This window comes from Cyrtonyx montezumae, unplaced genomic scaffold (assembly GCF_038088225.1).
Source record: "Cyrtonyx montezumae isolate F1298 unplaced genomic scaffold, pur_monq_1.0 scaffold_3, whole genome shotgun sequence".
In the NCBI taxonomy this organism is placed as follows: domain Eukaryota; kingdom Metazoa; phylum Chordata; class Aves; order Galliformes; family Odontophoridae; genus Cyrtonyx; species Cyrtonyx montezumae.
Window position 1 is genome coordinate 45,750,854 of NW_027072034.1, and position 13,697 is coordinate 45,764,550.

Here is a 13,697-nt window from a genome sequence, read left to right on the forward strand (position 1 = left end):
ACAGGAACCTCCCACAGAAGAGAAATATTGAGTAATTATTTCAGCTGTGTCTTTAATTCCTTTTGTCTAGACATCAGAACAGCCTTTAGGCTTTTCCTGCCAAGTCTCTTGAGAGCGCGAAGTAAATTAACTAATATAGCAACAGAAATAACGGGATGAAAATTACCTAACTATAATAATAATAGCACAGGTCAAATTAATGAAGTATGTCCACACACGCATACAAATACTTATACATCCATGCAACTTTATCTCATGCGCAACTTCTGTGCCAAGCTCTCCAATCACATACCATAGCAAGTCTAGTTTTTTGCAAGTAGATTCGTATCTAGATTCATCTCAGATGGACCTCGTTATTAAACCATTAATAACCTGTATGTGTGAGTATACACTGTGCCTAGATGAGCAATGCCACATCTCTGTGTATGTGGAGCCTGCATGCCCCACCGCAGCCATACTCCTCTGAGGAAAGCATGACACACCCTCTGAACATCATAGTTGTGACAGCAAGTGGTCACCTCTGCTGGTGCAGACTGTTATGAGCGCAGCATGCAGACTCTTGTTTATTGCCATTGAAAACTCATAGCTTATGGTGGTGACAGTGTTGAAAAGTAGTGCTTTGTAGGTAAAAATTTGAACTACCGACCAGTGTTATTGTGCTCTCTTGTTGTTGTTTCCATGGAAATAAATAGGAGGTATTACTTTTGGAGCAAAGTCTGTGTCTCTCTCTTTAAACAGTGCAGTATTACATTTCTCATACCTTATCTTCCAAACACTCCCACTGGATGTTATAGTTGATTTCAGGATTACGCTAATGTCAACACTGGATGAGCACTACCCACACCAACAAACTTAGGCTCTGCCCCCCTCTTCTCCAACAGCCAGTCAGTGAAACCTCACCAAGACAAACCACAGTTCAATTTGTTAGGGAACAGTTGAGCCCCCTCTTAGAAGACAACAGAACAGGAAAGTTTTAAAATTTTAAGTCTGTATGCAGTCGTTTAACTGCCCTGATCAGTCCTGAAGGAGTTGGTGATTTTTTTCTGTTTGTTGGCCACTGTCTCCAGAGCAACTAACTGGTTCTACATGCAGCTGCAGCAAGCCAGCAAGGCGGTAATGGAATACATTCCTTAGCGTGAGTCAATGCCTCTGCTGAGGAGGAAGCACGCTGTTCTGGAAATAGGCTCTGAAACGCTCTGAAATGCTCACAGACTGGAAATAAGGAACTGTCTGGAATCAGATTCCTTCCTCTTCTCTAAATTTGTAGTTACGAGTTCTTCAGCCGTGCTGTGCTGATGGTGGATTGGTGCTCCTGCTCTTCTGCCTTCTGCTCCTTCAAAGAGACAAAATCTATCTCCTCAGCCCCAGCACGGGCTGGCAGTCATCTTCCCCAAGAGCAGCCTTCAGGGTGGTGGCTTTCACACCATGTCCCACAGACCCCCAGGGATTTACTGAGTGCTCCCAAAAGGGCTTCAGAATGGGATGCTAAGAAACGAGCCAATCTGCACTATAATTTAAATTTAGGATCCAGGGATCTGCATTTCCCTTGGAAAATGGATAAGCATCAACAACTTGAAAAAAGTTGAAATTAATTAATTTATATGCACAATGGAGCGATACCACCGTGTGAAGTGAGTCTCATTCTGCCCTCATAAAACCAGCATCAGTCTGGAGAAACTGACTGTGCTGGGAATATCCCCTGGCCAGATGAAGAAGACAGAAACCCGGTCCAAACTGAACCGGATCGTGTTGTTTGATAAGCTTTAGGCATTGCTGAGTAAAGGATCAAATATATGTTGTCATGTGATTTGGGTGCTGGTGGTGGGGAATTGGGACACGTTTTTAAGTCAGTATAAAGGCAAATTTGAGGAAAAGATAAATTAAGTCGTGTTCCGAAGAGCAATTTGCAGTAATGATTTAAATTAAGTAAATCTTTAACACAGCGCTCTTATTAAGTTAGACTTGCTTCTACCAGTCTGTGGAAGAAGATGTGTGAATTTTAGATATATATTTTAAAGCAGCATTGCATTGCCTGAATTAATAAGTCAGAAACCAGAGGTAACTGTAGGGCAAATTTTTTTTGCACCTGTGTAATTCTCCATGCAGTCAGAGACGCTTTGGATGAATGTGCCATGAACAGAGCGAGAGCTTGCTTTGCATTGCAGTTATTATGTCGTCTCCTTTAAAAATAAATCTACAGTTCCAGCCATAGATTGGTAATCTCAAATGTAACATTGGCAAATTTGTCTCAATAAATCCAATGTTTTAATAATGTTCAGAATTTTAATAAAGATATTGTCTTGGAATTGCCATTTGGTATGTGATTTAACGTTACTTTCCCTCTGAATTTCCTCTAAGACATTCATAATGAATTTCTCAAAATTGAGCCACAATTTCCTCAAAATAAAACCAGATGACAAAGTTCATTTGCTTCTTTAACAGTCAGACTTCGGGAGGGCTTACTGAAAGGCTTACAAAAGATAGCAGAGTTAGAAATAAATTGGTCAATAAGCATATTAATTTTATTCTCAGCTTAAAGTAACTAATTGATCTCATTTTCTGATTAAAAAAAAAGAATTATATTTTCACATGAGTTTATAAACCTTGACAGCTGTGCAGCTTATTTTATCCAACCCTTAATGGGCAAATTGCAACCACGGTCGTCTCACGAGCACTTCCAAGCAGACATGAAGGGACCACCCTAGCAAACTGTGATTCATTGACACTCTTAAGTAAAACACTTTCTTCAAAAAGGAAATGAAATAATGGCTTTGTCATCTCATTTGCAACATATGGAGACCATATGTAAGGGTAAAGATGAGAGGAAAATAATTTGCAATTTATCTCTCACTTTAATAAATGTTAATAATGGTATTGAAATCTGCAAGGATGCCCACATCAGCAGCAGTAAAATCTTGTAAAGTTATTACATTGTCAGTGTGATTTCCTGTCTAATGTCACTGAAGGAATGTCATAGAGAAACTTATTTTCTGCGTCTGAAAACTTGTGCTTGGCTCTGGAAAGCTGCCTGGGCAGTTACAGTTTGAGGATGGAGAACCATGCTTCTCTTGGTGTAATTATTTGGATATAATTTGTATGCAGGTGCAATTGTTGACTGTTTCTTCATAGGAATAATGTAGTTCAAATTTTCTCACCATTGGTTCTTGTCATGCTTTCCTCTATTGGATTGTCCATGATAAAAGTATCAAGCATACTTTAAGTATGAAACGCTTACTTTGCATGTATAAACAGGTCATGCCCCTTATTGCTGTAAAGCATTATAACCATTATAACTTATTTTTCACTTTCCTCCCTGTCTCCAGAGGAGTTTTAGAGCAGTATACAGTTCTCCAGTATCAGTACTATGAACAAAGATAAAGTCATGTTCCTGATTCTGCACACTAGTTCCCATTTTATACAAGCATGGATTATAATAAGTATTTCTGGCACTAATTGCATCTGTATGCTCACAGCAATGAGCAAAACTTTTCCAAACTTTTAAGGTAATTGCTTCATAGAGCAGAGTTTGCAGGAGAAACAATTCTGCTCTCATAAAAACAGAGCAATAACAACAACAGAACCCGAATGGCCTACATTTTCCAGAAAGCCTGAGCACAGGCAGCAGGACTGCTACCCAGCCAGGTGCTTCCTGTTCTGGTACATAGAATTATTCTGCCCAAAGTGTGGGTATTTGCATAGAGGTTTCTGCCATCCCAGTCCACAACTTTCATGAGGTCCTTCTGCACACTTGTATCAGACACTTACCCCAGTTTAGCATCAGCTGCAAATCTGAGAATTGTAGCTGATGGAAATGTTGAACACAGACCCCCATATTGACCTCCTACAATACTCTGCTCACTGGTGAACTGTACTCACCAGCCAAGGACTGAACTGCTCTGAGTCTGACAGTTCATTCCATGCTTCCTAACTATCCAGTCATTCATCACTATGGTTTTCTGTCTCATTCATCAACTGGCACGTTTTCCTCTGCTTCCAGAAGGGAGGGCTGAGGGACGTAATGTCAGAAGCCATAGTGAGGTCAAGTTATGTTACATCTGACACTCCCCATTATCCCACAGAGGCCGTAATTTCTCTGCAGAAGTCAAGCACTCTGATTATGCATGATTTCCCCTTTTGAATGCACTGACTGTTCCTGATACCTATCCTCCCTTCCCATGCTTGGGAGAGCTAAGAGGACATGTTCCAGAGCATGTACAGAGCTGAGGCTGACATGCCTGTAGTTCCTTGGCTCTTCCTGTTTGCCTCTTTAAATTACAGATGTATTGTCAGTCTTTTCACGGTAGTCAGGAGCATCCCTAGTTGTCAGTTTCTCACTCATGATGAACAGCAGTCTCACACATCCATCCGTTCCTCCAGCACCTTCAGGTGAATCCCATCTGGTTCTTTGGATTTAAATGCGTCCTCCTTCTATTAACATGTTGCTTCTTACTTCTGGTTCTTTCTCTTCCCAAATGGACAGAAGTCTGGGTGGAGGCTTGACTTGTGAAAACTGAAGCAAAAAGGAACTGAATACTCGAGCCTTTTTCACACTGTCAGAAGGCTGTGTCCTCCATGCGTCAAAGGACGTCTGCTCCTCCTCAGCCTCCTCTTGCAACTACCATTCCTGTCACTCTTAATATGTCATGCTACTCTTAGTTCCAGCTGGGCTTTGGCTCCCCTGATGTGTTTGATCTTTCTTATTTCTTGTGGTCACTGAAAACTTAGATAATTTATGGGTATTAATATCACCATCAAAAATCACTTATGTCCTTCAGGGCCAAGTAAGCAATTCTCTACAAACAGCAAACAGTAAAATTAATAAACAGCTTAAAACTGTAATTAAGATAATTTTGGACTGCTGAAACATGAAACTCCCTATAATCCAATTTGTAAATTACACAATGGAGGAAATTTAACCAATTCAGGATTTCCTTTCATCCTACCTCTCTCCTCCCCATGCAATCACTAGGCACGTGCTTGAATCTACTAAAATGAGCAGAATCATAATGGGTCTGTTCCTCATTGTAAAGGTAAGCTTCTTACAAGTATTTGCAGGACTGGGGCTAATTTGGCTGTCAAGCTACAGAACTTCACTCTGATTTCCATTACAGACTGAAAATGTCAAGATTTTTAGGAACAGCATTCTCTTTGGGTAAAAGCTGTCAGATTGGGAAGTTATTAGTAAGACATAGCTCTCTCTCTTATTTATTATGCCTTCATGATTAGAACGACTTTATTTCACAAAGCGCCAGACAAAGAAACCAAGTGCAGATTCCAAGAAGTAGAGTTCGTATAATCACAGCAATCTCACTTATTTCAGAGAAGGGAGACCAGCATGTTGGACAGTGTGCAAAATGACAGGAAGAGCTGGAAGGCAAGTGTAGCCTCCTGCCCTTGGCTGTATGGAGAAGAGATTGTTTGAGAAGCAATCTACACATGTCCAGGGAACTAAGGGTAGAGTAGCAAGGGTAGAGATCTCTTTTACGTTGGTGGCTGGAGGTGGAGGATAGTTGCAATAATGTCTTTAATCATAATAAAAAACGACAAGATTTCCATATGTCTAGCAGCTACGCCAAGCTCCTCTGTAAACTCCTTCTATGTGGAACTTGGCAGCCATAGAGTGACAGGATGGCAAAATTTCCTTTCTTTTTTAGTATACTTTTAAAAAATCTACTTAAGGTATCTGATTTCTTTCAGTACGGTTCAGAACAGGCTAAAAAAAGCAGCTCTGAAATCCTTTGGGATTGTGTTTAAAAGACTACTGTGGGTTTTCCTTGTTTAACAGGAGCTGTGAATAAGGAAATGAAAGTGCTATTTCAGGAACAGCTGGAGGAGGCAAAAGATGGCATCAAAGAATTCCTAGATTCTTCTTCCTAGATTCTTCTTGTGGTTCCATTTCTCACTAAATGAAATGAAAAGAAGAAAAAAAAAAGACAGTAAAAAAATAAGTAACATCTTATCTTTAATGAGTCCAAATGTACCAAGGAAACCTACCTACTTTGCTCCAAACTTGCCTCTACCCCTAGATGCACAGCAAGCATGCATTGCTTTGAAGTGATAACACTGATGCCAAGGTATTTGTTCTCACGGTTGAGAGCCCTTTAACGTTTTCTGTTTTATTCTACTTAGTGCAAAGTAATGTTTAACTCATATCTTTCTTTTCTATCATGATGAAGTTACACTTGGTTCCTCTCACCTACATACATCTGTTTCTACTTAGGTACATATTCTAAGATGTTCTCTTCCAGAGTATCATTTATTTTGCTAGTGATATTTTAGGGTAAGGTGAGCTATTACGTAGGTTTGTTTAGCTCTCTTCAAGAACTATAAGAACTAAATAATGAGCTCAGACAGTATGCCTCAATTCCAGATAAATGAAACTTTAGAGTTGGAAGGGACCTCCAAAGATCATCTAGTCCACCTCCCTTGCAGTGAGCAGGGACATGCACAGCCACATCAGGGTGCCCAGGGCCTGATCCAGCATGGCCTTGAGTATCTCCAGGGACGGGATATCCACCACATGTCTGGGCAACCTGTGTCAGTGCCTCACCACTCTCACTGTAAAAGACTTTTTGCCTTATATCCAACCTAAATCTACCCTCTTTGAGCATTAAGCCTTTTCCCCTTGTTCTGTCACCACAGACCCTGCTAAAGTGTCTGTCCCCTCTTTCCTGCAGGTACCCTGTAGATACTGAAAAGCCGCTATCAGGTCACCTCAGTGCCATCTCTTCTCCAGGCTGAGCAACCCCAGCTCTCTCCTGTCCCCATAGGAGAGTTGTTCCAACCCTTGGATAATTTTTGTGACCCCACTCTGGACCCACTCCAACAGGTGAGCCCATCATTTTTCAGCTAATTCTGTGAATCCTTTAATTTGACCTAATTTCTGTGATTTTTCTTTCTAATGTTAAATTGTTCTCCATAAGCTATTTTGAATTCATTTTATGTTTTACTCTAATTTAAGTATTATCTGTGGTATGAACTTTTGATTTTATTATCCATAATGGATAGCAATCGTCATAGAAGGACTCCAAATAGAAAATCTACCACTGCCGTTAACATTTTTGTCTTGGAGAAAACTTCCTCCAGTTTCCTGCAGTGTGCTCCCTGTCTGCCCATATCAAACATTCTTGTGTCAATGTTTGTGTTGAGGCACATTGCTCATGTATTCCTAATACTGGGATTTTGTTTGCCATGGCAGACACACACCACAAGCCTGTTCTCTCTGTGCCTTTGCTGTGACTTTATGCTCTGTGTGGTCCCATCCCTGTTCTTGCCTCCTTTGCCTGATTTTATGCATACTGGAGATTTTTCAAGATCCCTTTAGGACAAACAGATCCACTGCTTTTCCTGTATATAAGCATTTCACTGACAACAATATTTGTACATGCAAGAAGACGGTTCAGTCCCTTTGTTTTCAGAATTAATGTCCTTGCAACAACAGCTTGAGAAGAAGCCAGAAACTCTCCTTTTGATGCCAGAGTTCCTTGTTGTATGGGTACTGTTGAATCACGGCCTGAACCACTGATGGATCAGCTGAGGTGAGCACTGAGTCAGCCGCAGGAGCACAGGTGAAGGCAATGCACTGTGTGACCGGAAGGGGTGCAGTCTGGCTCCACCTCCCCCAGACCCCATTTTAGGGCTGACCACCACTGGGGAAGGATCTCTTGTTGGAGATCCCTCCCATGTGGAGTTCCAGGTGGTCCTCTACCTTCATTGACAGGTCAGCCCTTCCTAGTTTACCAGTTGTCTTCATTCCATCTGCATAAGCCATACAAAAACATACTGTCTACCTTCATTATATTGTGTGGGTACTATTCTTTCAGAGTATTCACCCTACACTTGTCTTTCTAAGATCTGCAATATATTCTTAGACTTGTCTTCTGAAATTACAGATGGTGACAGTAAACTGTGACTTTCCTGAGGCTCAATGATAGTCTTGTTAATGAAAATCTACCCTTTTGAGAAAAGTATTCATCTACTCAGTTACAGTAGTTTTTCAACTACAGAGAGGATTTTGGCCTCATAAGAAATTAACAATCTAGACCAGAGAAAGCAGCTGGCAGCTTGGGGAATCACTTTGCTCAACCTCTAACGGTCACACTTATCTTCCTGTGACTGCACGTGCTTGGACCCTTTCTTTGATGAGTGATAATTTCATCTAAATGACTTCAGAGTGCAGCACAAATGGACAGCAGATGTGCCCCCAAACTGGCGTATGTCCCACTAAACTTCAGTACTCCTGATCTAAGCTGTAATGGATCTTTCAGGTCAGGACTCAGTGTCTCATATTGGCATTCATTATACATCATTTAAAAACTAAAAAAATCGAGTCTTTAATAGAAAATGCTATGGTAATAGCCTCACACGGTCCTTTCAGTGTCACTGTGGAGCTCACACTAATTCTAACAGATTAACAAGAAAATTAATGACGTTTAAGAGGACAGGGCTGCAGCTTTGGCACCCAGCCTTTATGCTGATCCAAGGCATTCTGTTCTCTGCAAAATGTTTTGTCTTCCTAATGTTATGTCTTTCACAGCCATGGTCAGTTTGCAATGGGGGCATGGCTGAATCAAAACCACAGGCAGTGGGAGAAGTGAAGAAATTATTCCTATCCACTGTCCATGGAAAGTCAGTTTAAGGGCAGATTGTTATGCATTTTATTCCGTTCCCTTCCTGGAGTAACTGAATGTCCTTTGATGTACAGCTAATAAACAACCTTCAGACTTCGTGAGTCTTCATAAAAATTTCAGTTATACGTAGGCCAAGACAAACACCAGATTAAGGCAAAACAGAATGAAAATCAGCTAAATAGAACACTGTAATCCTCCACTTTCTATTTCCACTTCTGGCCTTTCTTCTGCTAAAAGTATGGAAGTAACTGTGCAGGACAAATGAGGGAGCTCTTCAGCTGACTAAACTTACATGTACAAAAAGCTTGGAAAGATAACAGGAAAACTCACACTGGCTCAGATTTCCTTTGCTTCTGTTTTCTGATCTGTTCTTTTGGCTAAACGTTTCCTAGATGAGTTATAAAAAATCCTCGCTGGAAGTCTACAGCGTTTACATTGATTTGAGTGAGCCAGCTGGATCCCTTGTCAGACACTTCTCCAGCCACTCAGAAGTGTTCTGTCACAACCTCCATGTTCCATCTTCCCTTATTAGCCTCTCAGATGGTTGGTGGCCACACTATCATGACACCATGTACCAAATTTGTATGTTAGCCATTTCTTTCTCCATTTCAGTGGTGTTCCCAAGGAAAAACAAACAGGCAAAAATAATATTCATAAATTGTGTGTCTTCTGTTTTCATGGCTGCCTGTTTCTGATAGATAACTGTGGTTACCATCAATAAACTCTCTCTATTAGAACTCTCTCAGGATGATTCTTAGTACTGGAAATTGATGTGTGGTCTTAATGTGTGCTGAAACGGGCTTACCCAACTATTTTTTCGAACATTAAGATTCTTTCAAAGCATTGATTGAGCTGTATGTCTGAAGAGCAGACTACATGTTGCAATTAGTATAGCTTAAGATGTTTTCAGAAGTTAAAGCCTGTGGGGAGGAAAAAAAAAAACTTAATGGACGGGAAAAACAAGCAAGATACATCCATCAACCTCTTACAAACTTAAAAATGTGTATCTCAGTTTTGCGGTCTTTGTGGAAATTTACTTAACCAGGTGCTCTGTCTGCTCATCTTCTCTAACTGGAATATTGATGAAAAAATAATGGAAGAAATAATGAACCCATTTCACAGGAGAATAAGAAAAATTTCTCTTGGCCTTGCTGAAAACTACTGTTAGCCTGCTGTAGAAAAATAAAGAAATCTCCTTGCCTGTGCCCACTCTTTCCTGCGCAGTCAGTCCTTTCCCTCATCAAAACATACATGCTTCAGGTAAATGAGCTAGCAGAACTGTACAAGTTTGTTTTATTTGGCTAATGTGTATATCAAGGTGATTCACTGGAGTCTAGCATCAAAGGACCTGTGGGAATGATGCTTGTCCTGTGGAATAGCACACAGATGCTGGGGGGAGAGAAAGAGCAAATAGACATGATATCATATGGTAGAAAGATGCAAGGAATAGTTGTTGTATAAAGTGCCTAGGACTCTAAAGCAGCTGAAGTTATTCAGACTAAAATAAATAAATACTGTCTTCTTTGCCAGTCTGTAAGATTAGCAAACACTTAAAAACAATTTGTCTGTATTCAGTGAATACTCCTTCACGTTTGCTTGCTGTTCAGGAACAGCTAAAGTTGATTATGCCTTCTAGACTTTTAACATAGGAATGTCACATTTTTACAACCTTTTAATATTGTCTGCACTATATCAGTGTTATAGGCTTGTATGTGTGGCTGCAAATATACACACATGGATGCATTTGAGAGCTGATACACAGTGGGTTTGACAGAAAACGTACCGTAATCAATGGGAGGCTTTTCATAGATTCTGGCTGAGTTTGGAGAAGGTGTGTAATGTGAGAACCAGTATGATAAATACTGTTCTCCTCAAGATGGCAGATGTCCAGGTAACCCTTCCTAGATCCCACCAGCTGCTTTCCCAAGAGGCATTCCCCATCTTTCTTCCTCTCCTGTAGCTTTACAGTGAATACTATGGCAATCAAGTTGATGTTTGCAGAACCCTGTGGCTCTTCAGGCAAAGATTCCTATGGCTTGTAATTGCAAGTGAAACACACTGGGGACAGAAACATCTGGAATAAAAAGCCACCTCTGTGCAGGGCCAACTGGAAGCATAAGCAAAGCTGGGGTTTTCTCAGGACAGCTGACCACCAGAGGCAACATAATTAGAGAGAATGGGCTTTATTCCTGAGTTGTCCACGTAAGGGCAAGAGTGTATGTTATTATCAAAGCTTGAGAAGCCAAATTAAAGAACATCCTTAATTCTGTTACTTGTTTGATCTGATTACATAGGTGTAGCACTTTCTCATATGATTTGCAGGTTTTCTGCAGATGGATCCCAATGCATTCATGCTGAAACATGAAGCATTGCATTATCACTCAGCCAGAGTAAGTGAAGGATGAATCAGAATCAACTGGGCGTTGCCAGATACATATGACTTTGTGCAAACTGTCTTCAGATTGTACTAGTCTGATAACAGACATTTTAGTGGTAGACAATCCTTACAGTATATTATAGAAGTAGACTGGATTTTGCAGGTATTCAGAAAGCTCTGCAACCAGTACAGCTGTGTTTCACTGTTGTGGGGAGAGCTGTATAAATTTGGCTTCACTCCAATTAAGGAGCTTCATTAAAACTGGACAAACACCAACACTGTAAACCAGAGTCTCCTCCCCATGAGGAACACTAGGGGCTGCAGGCAGTGGCAACAGACTCTAGGTACTAAAACACTACTTGTGCTCAGGGAGAGGAAGCAAAACAGCCCAGATGCAACTACGGAAGAAGTAGCAAGCTGCCACACCCTTTCTAATATATTATTTTCAGTTTGTTCCCTTAATATTACCCTAATATTACTTTCTCAAGTAACTAAGCAACCTCCAGTGCCTTACTGCTGAAATGGTTTGAGTCACTGTTGCGGCTCTCAGGTTTTTGTTAGTTACTGGATGTTGGAGAAAGGGATCCAGGTTGTCAATGTCCCCTGTACTGCAGTGCCACCTTATGGCACTTGTTCTACAAATGTCTTTTTTTCCCTTTTGTCTGTACATCACGTTTTCTTCAAATGAGGAGGCTGCAGTGCAGGTAGGCCAGTGAGGTGGAAAGTAGCCAGGATTTTGGGAGCCGTAGCTTGATTAACAAAGTCACTTCCTTATGCCGTGTCACAGACAACAAATGTGGAAAGGATATCTAATTAATGTGGCTGTTTTGAAAATTAACAGTAGGCAGGCCGTTCCTGACAGACACTTCATTTCCCAGAAATGTCCAGAGGCAAGAGGCCCAGGCCCAGTTCCTTGCTAGCCCTTTTGCTAGGTTGCCAGCTTGTCTTTTAGATTTGGACATCAATTCTCATCCTCTCCACAGTGTTTTCCTTCTGTATAACAATTTAAGAACCAATTCTTTTCAAAATTTAATTCAGGTGAAGCAATATCCATTCTTTAATGATGCTTGTGGATCCTATTTTTAATGCTACTGATCATTTACATTTTTCTCATCTGAACTTTCTGCAGTGAGCTCGTACCTTTATTCAAAGTGTATACTTACACTCTGTTCAAAACTGGACATGACACTTAAGCAGTTTTATCCAAGACTAAGCAGAGAATAATAACAAAGTCTTAATGTGTTTACAGATACTCTCGTTTGTGCATTTTGATACTTAGTTTTAGGTCAGAAGTATCCAAACAGCAACAAAAAAACCCCAACCTGTATTCAAAGAGTAATTAGCCACAATTTTGCTGGTAACATTGTCAGACAGTACCTTTCCTTTTGCCTGCGTTTTCTTGTTATTCAGTTTTCTTGTTATTAGCAAGGATAAGGAAATAAAAACTCTCTGCTTAATTCTGGGGAGGTGTAACACTGACAGTGGTTTGAACTTTGCAGACTTAAAGTCCCAGATTTTTGTTTTGGAAACATTCACATCCCTGGAGGTGCTCAAGGCCAGGCTGGATGGTGCCCGGGGCAGCACTGCCCACAGCAGGGGGTTGGGATGAAATAGGTTTTAGGGTTCCTTCCAACCAAAGCCATTCTACGATACATTTATCTTAAACTTGTATGATTTCATAGTGCAGAACAATTGAATTGCACCAAGGACATAACATTGAGAGTTTTCAAACTGATCAAGGTTATGTTCAAATAATCCTACAGTAGTTGTTTACTAGCATAAAATAATCACCTCTTTTCTCCCAGGAGTTTACTATGTAAGTGAAGACAGTCTTTTCTACAGCAGTGCTTCTCAGTATGTTTTAATAGTGATTACTTTGGGGATTAAAAAGAATACATAAAATAACGGGAAGCATGGAGAGGAATGGCAGGAAAGGATAAATAACTCAAAGAAGAAAAAGAAAAGTATATGTTTTCCTATTAATAACACAGTGAGGCAATGAGAATGGCAAACAGAAATCACAGTTTCTTAATCCATTTTTCTGTCACTGCCAGAAGCAAAACATCTGGAAGATCCATGAAAACTTCTGTTCTTCCAAACTCCAGCAACTCCAAATAAAACAAGTCATCTGAAGGATTCTGACGGTGTAATTAATTGCTCTAATTTCCCCATCAGATTGCACATGTCTCAGTATTATTGGAAGCAGTGTTGCTGTCTAATGCTGGAATTACTAGAAAGTGTAGGACAGAATGGGAATTAGTCAAAAGGGGTGGGAATCAAAATAGCAGAAAAAAAAGGTTTTTTTTTTTGGTAAGGGATGCAGAGGAGCAATGTGGACCTGAGAAAATGAAGAGAGGAAGAGCAGCAAAAGAAATGCTGGGCAAGAGATGGAAATGGATATGAAGAAAGGTGGTAGGATTAAAAAAACAAATGAAAATATAGAAGGAGTAGTCACTGAAAAAGGCTGGTTCTTGCTGAATGATTTTAAACAATTAAAATTAATCTAGAGGATGCAACTGGAGTGGAAGCTGCCCATTTAGATTCCAAAGAGAAAATGAACAAGGACTACATTTGTTCTGTTTGGCTTTATTCACTCACAGGTCCTGGTCCTCAGTTGCTCACCTTTTATTACGTGTGCACTTTTGGAGCTACCTGACCACTTCTTCCTAGGAAGAAGCCAGGACACAGCT